General features: G+C 37.1%; 1 protein-coding gene across 3 annotated transcripts in view; it reads left to right on the top strand.

Annotated features, from left to right (window-relative positions):
- The window catches only part of EXPH5 (exophilin 5), an 80783-nt gene that overhangs the window by 19049 nt on the left and 49556 nt on the right, over window positions 1–12178 (top strand). The gene's annotated exons all lie outside the window — the stretch shown is intronic.

Genomic DNA, 12178 nt, shown 5'->3' with positions numbered 1-12178 from the left:
TAGCCTTTCATATAATAATGGCTTGGTGATAATGAACTCCTTTAACTTGACCTTATCTGGGAAGCACTTGATCTGCCCTTCCATTCTAAATGAAAGCTTTGCTGTATAGAGCTATCTTGGGTGTAGGTCCTTGCCTTTCTTGACTTCAAATACTCCTTTCCAGCCCCTTCTTGCCTGTAAGGTCTCTTTTGAGAAAGACTCATTGTTATCCTCCTTTTGGTTGTTCGAGGAAGCAAAGGGTTTCCACATACATTTCCACCTTGGCCAGAACTCTGCAATTGTTCTAAATTTGTATAACCTTTAAGTAAACAACCCCTTTCCCTTTTCACCAAACTCTTGCATCAGGACTTTTACTCCTTGGGGTCAGGCACTCAAACTCCACAGCTATTCCAGAACAGCACTGGTGGGGTTCTGTAACAGAATGACTTGCAGTTTTGGCTTGTGAACACTTTCATTGAACCAATTCTGTATAACACAGTTACTGAACTTTAATTAATACTTAAAATATGTAAATCTCTTTAGAAAGGCTATTTATGTCAATATTGGGAACTAAGGGCCTTTGAACAAAGATTTGTGTGTGTTTGTTTATTGTGCATAACTGCTGGCTTGCTAGAGCATTCCATCATACCTAATTCCTTCCCTCCCCCTCCCAGGAATCTGTTCACCTTCAGTAACTCCCACTAAAAGTCCACTAATTTTTAACAACATTGTGCATAGAGAATGACATTTACATTAACTGTTTTTTTATTCTGTAAATGATAAATAGTAGAACAGCAGAAAATCATTTCTAATAAAATAGAAGTTAACTATGTGTTCAAGGATTACGTGGTAGCTTTCTCCACATCTCAGGCTTTTACTTGAATCTGCTGAATCAGGGAGCAATCTCCCAGTGTGTTGGTGTTTGTGTGGGTGACAGGCATGAAGCCACAAAAAGAAATCTTTAGCTTCTCCCCTCCAAGCTCTGTTCTTTACATGAAAGCATAGGAAACCTCCAGAAGACTTGCACAATCTTAGCATTGAGCCTTCTCCTCAGTACTGTGTGTGTGCATCTATCAAGGAACTGAGAGGTTTCAGAGTTTTAGGGATTCTTATTTACGGGGCAATGACACAGGTTGGCAATGAAAATATTAATAGATAATAGTTGCTTGCCATCAGTAAATTTGGATGGTTTCTCTTGATGGAAGGCCAACAAATAAAAACTTCTTATAACCACTTAAAACAAGTAAAACAAAAACAAACTATGGGGAAGGAAAAATAATTTTCCTTCTAAGTTCTTCTGCTTGGTTTCATAATCAAATTGACATAAGACAGATTAACAGGGGAAAATAACCAAATTATTGCATTTGAACATATACCAGAGGATAAAGGCAAGGAGCTAAGGACAGGGGAAGGTTGTGGTTTCTGATTTCAAAGGGCAGGAGGGCAATTCACATGGAGATGAAAGCAAATGTTTGGTGAACAAATGTTTTCTGGGCCATCTTTAAGAATGGGATCAAAGAGGACTTGGAGAAAAGGGGCCTTGCTAGGTTCTTTCTTACGACTAGTTCGCATTAAACCATAGTTACAGGTCATGATGGCTCCCTTCCTGGAGCAGGTCCTCTATCTAAATTATTTTAGATTGTTAGAGGAAAGGTCAAAGGTTTTTCCTGAGTCTTTCATTTCTTAAAAATAACCAGCTTAAAACAGCCAATATCCCCCAGAAGGCATACTCTGCTTCCCTGAAAACAAAACCAAGTCGTTCACTATTTCCTTTGCTCAGATTACTCTCTACCTATGATGGCCTTCACCCGTTCCCTCTTCCCCAAACCCCCAAAAGTATTTACTTTCCTTTTTAAAAAATATTTTATTGTTATTCTATTATAGTTTTTGCCAATTTCCCCCTTTTCCCTCCTTTGCCCAGTCCACCCCTGCTCCCATAGTTATTCCCCACCCTGTTGTTCATGTCCATGGGTCATTCATACATGTTCCTTGACAAGTCCTTTCCTCTTCTTTCCACCCTTATTCCCCTCAGCCACCTCTGGTCACTGTCAGCCTGTTCCATGGTTCCATGCCTCTGGTTCTATTTTGCATATTGGTTAATTTTGTTCATTAGGATCCTCTTAGAGGTGAGATCATATGGTATTTGTCTTTCACTGGTTTATTTCATTTAGCATAATATTCTCCAGTTACTATCCATGCTGTCACAAATGGTAGAAGTTCTGTCTTTCTGCTGCACAGTATTCCATTGTGTAAATGTACCATAGTTTTTTGATCCACTCATTTACTGATGGGCATTTAGGCTGTTTTTAGCACTTGGCTATTGTAAATAGTACCGCTATGAACATAGAGGTGCACAAGTTCTTTTGAATTGGTAGTTCAGGATTCTTAGTGTATAATACCAGTCAAAAGACAGTTCCATTTTTAGTTTTTTGAGGAAATTCCATACTGTTTTCCACAGTGGCTACACCAGTCTGCATTCCCACCAATAGTGCACTAGGGTTCCCTTTTTTCCTCATCCTCCCCAGCACTTGTTTGTTGATTTGTTTACGACGGCCATTCTGACTGGTGTGAAGTGGTATCTCATTGTGGTTTTAATTTGAATCTCTATGATGGCTAGTGATGTTGAGCACCTTTCATATGTCTGTGGGCAATCCGCCTTGGAGAAGTGTCTGCTAAGGTCCTTTGCCTGTTTTTTAATTGGATTGTTTGACTTTCTGGTGTTGAGTTAAATAAGTTCTTTTTATGTTTTGGAGATCAAACCCTTGTCCAAGATATCATTTGCAAATATGTTCTCCCATAAGGTCAGTTTCCTTTTCATTTTGATGATGGATTCTTTAGCCATGAAGTAGCTTTTTAATTTGATGTAGTCCCATTTGTTTATATTTTCCTATATTTCCCTTGCACTAGAAGATACAAGGGCAAAAATATTGCTGCATGGGATATCCATAATTTTAGTGTCTGTGTTTTCCTCTAGGACTTTTATGGTATCACAACTTCTAATTCTTTTATCCATTTTGAGTTTATTCTGGTGTATGGTGTAAGTTAGTGGTCTAGTTTTATTTTTTGCCATACCAGTCCAGTTTTCCCAACACCACTTATTGAAGAAGCTATCTTTACTCCACTGTATGCTCCCACCCCCTTTGTCAAGTAGTGACTGACCATAGAGACAAGGGTTTATTTCTGGGCTCCATATTCTGTTTCATTGATCTATGTGTCTGTTCTTATGCTGGTACCAGACTGTTTTGATTACAGTGGACTTGTAGTACAGTTTGATATCAGGTCTTGTGATCCCTCCTACATTGTTCTTCTTTCTCAAGATTTCTGTTGCTATTCAAGGTCTTTTTTGGTTCCATATAAATTTTTGAAAATTATTTTAGATCTATGAAATACATCATTGGTACTTTAATAGGTATTGCATTGAATCTATAGGTTGCTTTGGGTATTGTGGACATTTTAATGATATTAATTCTTCTTATCCATGAATATGGTATATGCTTTCATTTATTTATATCTTCCTTAGTTTCTTTCTTCAGTGTTCTATAGTTCTCCAAGTACATATCTTATAACTCCTTAAGTTAATTCCTAGGTCTTTATTTTTCCTGTTGCTATAGTAAATGGGATTTTTTCCCTGGTTTATGTTTCTGATATTTCATTGTTGACATTCAGAAATGCCCTCAACTTCTGAATACTTACTTTGTATCCTGCTGTTTTGCCAAATTCACTTATTAGGTCAAGTAGTTTTACAGTGGATACTATAGGGTTTTCTATATACACATCATGTCATCTGGAAACAATAACAGTTTTACTTCCTCCTTTCCAATTTGGATGCCTTTTATTTCTTTTGCTTGTCTGATCACCGTGGGCAGAACTTCTAGTACTATGTTGAATAAGAGTTGTGAAAGCAGACACCCTTGTCTTGTTCCTGATCTTAAGGGAAATGCTTCTAGTTTTTGTCCTTCGAGTATGATGTTGGCTGCAGGTTTGTCATATACGGCCTTGGTTAGGTTGAGGTATGTTCCCTTTAGCTCCACTTCACTGAGTATTTTCTCATAAATGGGTGCTGAACTTTATCAAATGCTTTTTCAGCATCTATTAATATGATCATGTCATTTTTGTCTTTTATTTAGTTTATGTGGTATATTATGTTTATTGATTTGCCAATATTGTCCCATCCTTACAACCCTGGGATGAACCCTACTTAATCATGATATGTGACTTTTTTAATGTATTGCTGGATCCGGATTGCAAATATTTTGTTGAGGATTTTAGCATTTATGTTCATCAGAGATATTGGCCTGTAGTTTTCTTTCTTTGTTGTGTCAGATTTGGAATTACAATAATAATGACCTCATAAAAAGAGTTTGGGAGCCTTCCCTCTTCTTGAATATTTTTTAAATAGTTTAAGAAGGACAGGAGTTAGTTCTTCCTTAAATGCTTCGTAAAATTTGCCTGTGAACCCATCTGGTCCATGACTTTTGTGTGCTGGGAGTTTTTTTATTACTGCTTCAATTTGTTTGTTGTTATCGGTCTATTCAAGTTTTCTGCTCCCTCCTGATTCATTTTTGGAAAATTGTATGACTCTAGAAATGTATCTATTTTGCCCAGGTTGTCACATTTCTTAGCATATAGTTGTTCATAGTAATTTCTTATAATCCTTTGTATTTCTTTGGTATCAGTTGTATTTCTCCTTTCTTGTTTCTGATTTTATTTATTTGTGTCTTCTTTCTTTTTTTCTTGATGAATCTTTTTAAAGGCTTGTCAATTTTGTTTATCTTTTCAAGGAACCAGCTCCTGGATTTATTGATCCTTTGAATTATTCTTGTTTCTCTATGTCATTTAATTCTACTCTGATCTTGATTATTTTCTTCCTTTTACTTGCTCTGGGCTTTCTTTGTTGTTGTTTGTCTAGTTCTGGTAGATGTAGAGTTAGGTTGTTTATTTGAGATTTTTCTATCTTCTTTAGGTAGGCCTGCTTTGCTATGAACTTTTCTCTCAGGACTGCCTTCATTGTGTCCCATAGGATTTAGGTTGTTGTATGTTCATTTTCATTTGTTTCCAGATAGTCTTTTCATTTCTTCCTTGATATTATTGTTAGATCATTCATTATTTAATAATCTGTTATTGAGTCTCCATGTATTTGAATGTGTTTGAGATTTTTCCCTGGGGTTGGTTTCTAGTTTCAAGCCATTGTGATCCAAGAAGATGTTTGATATGATTTCAACTTTCTTGAACATGTTTAGGTTTGTTTTATGTCCTACCATGTGGTCTATCTTTGAAAATGTTCCTGTGCACTTGAAAAGAATATATTTTGATTCTTTGGGGTGAAAGATTCTGCATATATCAATCAAGTCCATTTCATTTACAGTGTCATTCAGTGCCACAATATCTTTGTTGATTCTTTGTAAGATCTGTCCATTATTGACAGTGGGGTGTTCAAATCCCCTATGATGACTCTGTTGCTGTTGATATTTTTCTTAAAGTCCTCCAAGATTCTTCTTATATATTTAGGTGCTCCTATATTGGGTGCATATATGCTTATAAGGGTTATATTCATTTGTTGGACTACCCCCTTACGTGTTATGAAGTGACCTTTTTTGTCTCTTGCTATGGCCTTTGTTTTGAAGTCTATACTGTCTGATGTAAATGTTGCTACCCCCTTTTTTTTTAATTTCATGTCCATTTGCTTGGAATAATTTTTTTCCATCCTTTCACTTTCATTCACTTCACTTGCACTCTTTTGTTCTGAGGTAGGTCTCTTGTAGATAGCATATATGCAGGTCATGTTTTCTTACCCATTCAGCTACCCTATGTCTTTTATTGGACATTTAATCCATTTACCATTAAGGTGATTATTAATAGATACTTATTCATTGCCATTTTTTCCCTTTGTACTTGTGTTTCTTTCTCTCTCTCTTTTTCTTCATCTTCTTAAAGCAGTCCCTTTAGCATCTCTTACAATGCTGGTTTGGTGGAGATGTATTCTTTTAGCCTTTTTTGTCTGGGAAACTCCTTATTTAACCTTCCTTTTTTTAATTTTAATTTTAATTTTTTAAATATTTTTATTTATTTATTTTTAGAAGGGAAGGGAGGGAGAAAGAGAAGGAGAGACACATCAATGTGTGCTTGTGTCTTGCACACCCCCTATTGGGGACCTGGCCCACAATCCAGGCATGTGCCCTGACTGGGAATCATACTAGTGACCCCTTGCTTCACAGGCCAGCATTTGATCCACTGAGCTACACCAGCCAGGGTGCCTTCCATTTTAAATGAGAGCCTTGCTGGACAGAGTAGTCTTGATAGCAGGCCTTTGCTTTTCATTACTTGGAATACTTCTTGCCATTCCCTTCTAACTTATAGTGTTTTTGTTGAGAAAAGAGCTGATAGTCTTATTGGAGCTCCATTTTATGTTACTAGCTGTTTCTCCTTTGCTGCCTTTAATATTCTCTCTTCGTGTTTAAGTTTTGCCACTTTAATTATGATGTGCCTTTGATGGGCCTCTTTGGGTTTATCTTGATTGGGACCCTGATCTGTGCTTCCTAAAATTGCATGATTTTCCCCTCACCAAGTTAGGGAAGTTTTCTATCATTACTTTTTTCAAACAGATTTTCTATCCCTTGCTCCTCTTCTTCTCCTTCTGGTATTCCTATGATACGAATATTATTATGTTTCATGTTGTCCTACAGCTTTCTTATGCTATCTTTGTTCTTTTTGAGTCTTTTCTCATTTTGTTACTTTGGGAGTTTTTCTACCTTGTCCTCCAACTCACTGATTTGATCTTCTTCTTCATCTAGCCTGCTTTTAATTCCTTCTAGTGTATTCTTCATTTCAGATATTGTATTCTTCATTTTCTCCTGGTTTTATTGATAGTTTCGATATCCTTTTCATGCTGATGTAGTTCCCAGTAGGTTCCTTATAGCTCCCATAAAGTTCCGTGTAGTTCTCAGTGAGCTCCTTGAATATCCTAATAACCATTATTTTGAACTCTGTGTCTAATAGATTGTTTGCCTCAATTTCATTTAGCACTCTCGGTGGGGATTCCTCCTTTTCTTTTGATTGGGCTTGTTCCTTTGTTTCCCATTTTAGGTGACTCTTCTTGTTTGTTTCTGCATATTAGATTTATCTTCTTTGACTACCTGTTGTGGGTAGGACACCTGTGAGACTCAGTGGTACAGTGTCCTTGATTCCCTGAGCTGGATGCTCTTAGGATAAAGGGATGATGCCCTTTATCCTGTTTATGTGGACACTCTTGTAATTGGGTTTTGGTTGTTGTTAGGTCGTCCTTTGCTGGGTTCTTCTCTCCCACTGTATTTACTTTTCAAATCATTGGATCATGCACTGGGAAATGAGCAACACTAGTGAAGAACAGTGGTGGATTCAGACTTTGCCCTAATGGGGCTTAGACTCAGTAAGTTTACTTCCACTGTTAACAACCCAAGTTTGTGCACCCGATGCTTGGAAAGGCTGAAACTCAAAACGTCAGTTTGGAGTAAGGAAAGGTTTATTGATTGAGAAGGTGCCAACCAAGAAGATGAGAGACCTAATAGTGCCTCTATTCCATTTTGTTCTCTGGACAATGTTAAGGCTTTTTAAAGGGTTGGGGGAATAAGTATGTGGAAGTGCTGGTTGGGCAAGTTCTAATTAGAAGATCTTGGAACTTGGCCATTTATGGTAAAGGGTCACCAACATGTTTTCTGGGCCATCTTCCTATACAAGGGATCTTTGACTTCTGAAGGCATTCTTGTGTTCAAGTTCAGGTTCTGTCCCAGTCCTTTGTTTCTGTGGGGGGTTGGGAGAATGGGTGAGTGTGGGACTTTGCTTGCTGGTGCAGCTGGAGGTCAAAATTCTCTCCTCTGTGCATGCTTTGGCTGCATGACTTGTGGTTTGGGCTCATTATCTCTGAAAAACACCTCACTATCTTCTTAAACAAGGTGGCACCATTTTGAGCTGGTTCTGCAGTTAGTGATGCAAATGTCCTTTGAAACTCATGTTTGTGAATGGTTTCTCAGCCCTGAGCCAGAATTAATCTTATCCTTCTTTACCATCCCAAAGCAAGAGACTTGGCTTTCTATTATATGATTGTGATATAATAAGATTTGTACTTCATTTTTGTCCCTATTCTTGGCATAGAGCTTCTGAAACCCTGAAATTTCCTGAATGGTAGGGGTGAGAGGAGTATCTTTTCATAATAAGCCCCTTAATTTTCATAATAAACCACACCTGTGTTATGGCAATAAGGTGACTTTAGGCTGATGGGGGTTGGTTGCCAGAGAAACCAATTCTGTGATCAGAGGGCTAGAACTTTTGGTTCCATCCTCTAACCTCCAATCAACTGTCACCAGTGATTTAATCACCCATGCCTACATAATGAAACTCCATAAAAACCCTAAACAAGAAAGTTCAGAGAACTTCTGGTTTGGTGAAAAAGAATGTGTTTGTGTGTCAGGCAGGTGGCATACACCAAATTCCACAGGACAGAACTCCTGTGCTTGAAACCCTTTTAGACCTTGTTTTATATATCTCTTCATCTGGCTCTTCATTTTTATCCTTAAAAGTATTCTTAGTAATACATTTAAAATCATAAGTAAACTCTATATTATATTACTTGGGTTCAGTGAGCTGTTCTAACAAATTCTTAAACCTGAAGAGGGGGTTGTGGGAACCCTCAATTTACAGAAAATTTATTTAAAAATTATAAAAAATTTACTTTTTTTTGGTCAACCAGAAAAATTACTGGAGGCCTGTACTTGAGATTAGTATCTGAAGTGGGGTCAGTTTTGTGGGATTTAGCCCTTAACCTGTGGCATCTGCACTGACCCCAGGTATTGGTGTCAGTGTGTTGTGAGTAGAGAAACTTTCCCTTTTAATGATTTATCAGGTCCTGTTTTATCATACCTATTTTGTACATATCTTTTCCCACCATTACATCTTACTTTGCTAGTGTCTTCAAATTGTTCTCACAAATTTAAATGCTTATTATAGTTGAACTGAATTCATTATCTTTTTTTTTTTACACAATAGTTTTCAATCTTTTAGCTAAGTGCCAACACTGAGTTAGGTCATGGGACAGAGATTGTATAAGGAAGATCATTGCAATCAGAAGAGAAACTTGGAAAAACACCCAGAGATCATGGCACAGAGTGTGGAATGGTTGGTACCTGGGGATTAAATGAGAGAATAATGGAAAATAAGTCTAGATAGGTAAGCATGGGGTCTGGTTATGAACAATTGAGATTTACAGATATGGAAAATGAGACACATAAATGTCATTTGATCAGCCCAAGTAACAAATGGATTAGAACCCATGATCTGATGTCCCCACCATTCAGATCCAGCATCCTCCCATGAACTCAGACTGTATTATACAACCATGCCACTTTGGGACAACTGGCTGGGAAAAGATGAAGATAACAATAGAGGGTGTCTAGGACAATAGTGTCTGTTTAGTTTGGCCACATTATACCTCTCTTTGTACTTAGCACTGCAACCTAAACAGAGGCAAGAGCAATAGGGGGCAAACAACCAAGAATATTAGGTGCACTGAAGACAACATCCCCAATCTGAGGACCTGCTTAGTGATACACGGACCAGTCTATGAGCTATACTTTGAAGCAAATACCAAGAGTTGCCAACTCTGCCATCCTTTTTGCCCTTTGCCTTGAGCTTCAAAGAACTAATATTTTCAATTCACCATTCACATTGTTGAGCAGATTAAGTCATAAAAATAACATATTCAATAAACATGACGTAATGTTTAACCTCTTAATATCAAAGAATTTTTAAAATTAAAATAAAAACCATTTTGCACATTAGATATCAGATTAGCAAAGATTAATAAGATCAATGACAATTAATATTGGCAAGGACATGGGAAATTGGCCCTCATGTAGAATCTGGTGGTTAGAGAAAAATTTGGCATAACCCTTCCACAAAGCAATTTGGCAATGTAGTACATAAGTCATTAAAGCATGTTTATCCTTTGGCCTAGCAATACTACTACAAGGAAATTTAAAGAGATTTATTAGAAATATATACAATGCTAGGTTAATTGCAACATTATGGCTGTAAAAAAATTAAAAACAACTCTTGTCTAATAATAGGACAGTAGGTACACATACTATGGAACAAAGATACAATGGTAAAAAAATTAATGTAACACAGCATTCTTAATATAATGCTAAGTGGAAATTGTTGACTGATTGCAAAATAGTATTTATAGTATAAAAACATTTTAAAATGTATACATCTATAACTAGTGTGTTGAACAGATAGGACTCATATAATATGATAATAATATAATCATATTTATATATATAATATGGCAATAATATAATTAGAAAATCTTCCATTTTGCCTTCAATGCTACTGAATTAAATGTGGGCAGTTTCATGACTTTTCTGCTCACTCTTATGTAATAAAGCCCTCTGTAACTTGAAAGCATAAAACGCAGTCTTGATTCCATACAAAAATTACATTGTCCAGTCCTGATTAATTCCAACCTCATTCAGAGCAGCAGCCATTTCCCCTCATACTACCACAGCTTGCTGCAGACGTGGGGCAGTTGTGTAAATTTGCCTCTTTTCTGGTGTGCTCATGTGGCATTGTCAGAGATGTCCCCACAGCCAGGCCCTATGCTTCTGCAGCTCTCCTGATGCAATGACATGCTATCTTCTGCTCTCTGCCAACCCCTCCATGTCCCTAGGACTCTGGTGGTCACCCACAGACTCTTAGGTCTCTCTACTTCTCAAGCCAGCTCTCATGGATATGAACTGAGAGAAGCCCACAACTCCTCAGTCTCTCCTGTGGCCCATGCCTTGTCCTCAGGAAACACACTATTTCTGCCTGAGAGGCCTTGTAAATGAGGACTGATTGCCAGCTGAGCAATCCCTTCAATCTCCCATTACTCCCTTGACTCTGGGCCAGCCCCAGTTAATTGAACTTAAACTTCTCAGGCAAGACTCAGACAACAGTCAGCCTTTCTCCAAAATTATAAAGAACATACACATATTTTGCCATGTATAATATGCACTTTGTTGCCCAAATTTTTTAGGGAAAAATAAAGATGCACATTTTACATGGGTAGTATTAATTCCACATCTATGTAAATGTTTTTAATTCTTTTATTTATGCTTATGCATTAACAGTGTAACTTTAGCCTGGCTGGCATAGCTCAGTGGATTGAGCGCAGGCTGCGAACCAAAGCATCACAGGTTCGATTCCCAGTCAGGGCACATGCTTGGGTTGCAGGCCACAGCCCCCAGCAACCGCACATTGATGTTTCTCTCTCTTTCTCCCTCCCTTCCCTCTCTAAAAATAAATAAATAAAATCTTTAGAAAAAAAAAAGAAGCTCCTTTCTTCCCTTAAAAAAAAAACAGTGTAACTTTAGAAAACAATAATGATATCCATATGCAAAATACAATAATACAAAAACAAGTATCCAAATATAAATTTAAAATAATTGAATTAAAAAATTAAAAGATTCTCTTCCTGAATGTTTGGGACAAAAACATGGGTGCACATTATACATGATAAAATACAGTTTATTAAGCTCTTTCAGTGCTACTTTTGAAAACCTCTCTCTAAAGAAAGATTCCTTTCTTCTTTTTCTGACTCAGTTTGGGTGAGGGGGCTTATAACCCTAAAAAAGAGGGCTTTGGCTTTTGTTTTTCTAACAAAATTTAACATGAGTTCTACCTTCTTAACAGATTTTTCAGTGCACATTACAGTATTATTATCTATAGGCACAGGCTGTACAGCAGAGTTCTTGATCTGATGCATGTACAACTGAAATTTTATACCTCTTGATTGGCAACTCCCTGTTCCTCCTCCCACTTGCCCCAACATCCAACCTTCTGTTCCTTGCTTGTATGAGTTTGACTATTTTAGATAACTCAAATCAGTGGAATCATGCAGTATTTATCCTTTTGTGACTGGCTTATTTCACTTAGAATAATGTCCTCAAAGTTCATCCATGTTGTAGTATATTGTAGGATTTCCTTCTTTTGAAAGGCTGATTAATATTATACTACGTATATACTACATTTTAGTTATCCATTCATCTATTGATGAATTGTTTCTATACCTTCACCATTGTTAATAAGGCTGCTATGAACATGAGAGTGCCAATACCTCTTAAACCTGTTGCTTTCATTTCCTTCAAATATATTCCTAAAAATGATATTGTTGGAACATGTGTACTTT

The sequence above is a fragment of the Phyllostomus hastatus genome, unplaced genomic scaffold (genome assembly GCF_019186645.2).
Source record: "Phyllostomus hastatus isolate PE091 unplaced genomic scaffold, TTU_PhHast_1.1 phas_contig_113, whole genome shotgun sequence".
Lineage (NCBI taxonomy): Eukaryota > Metazoa > Chordata > Mammalia > Chiroptera > Phyllostomidae > Phyllostomus > Phyllostomus hastatus.
The sequence above is the reverse complement of the archived record's forward strand: the minus strand, read 5'-3'. Positions and strand labels throughout refer to the sequence as shown.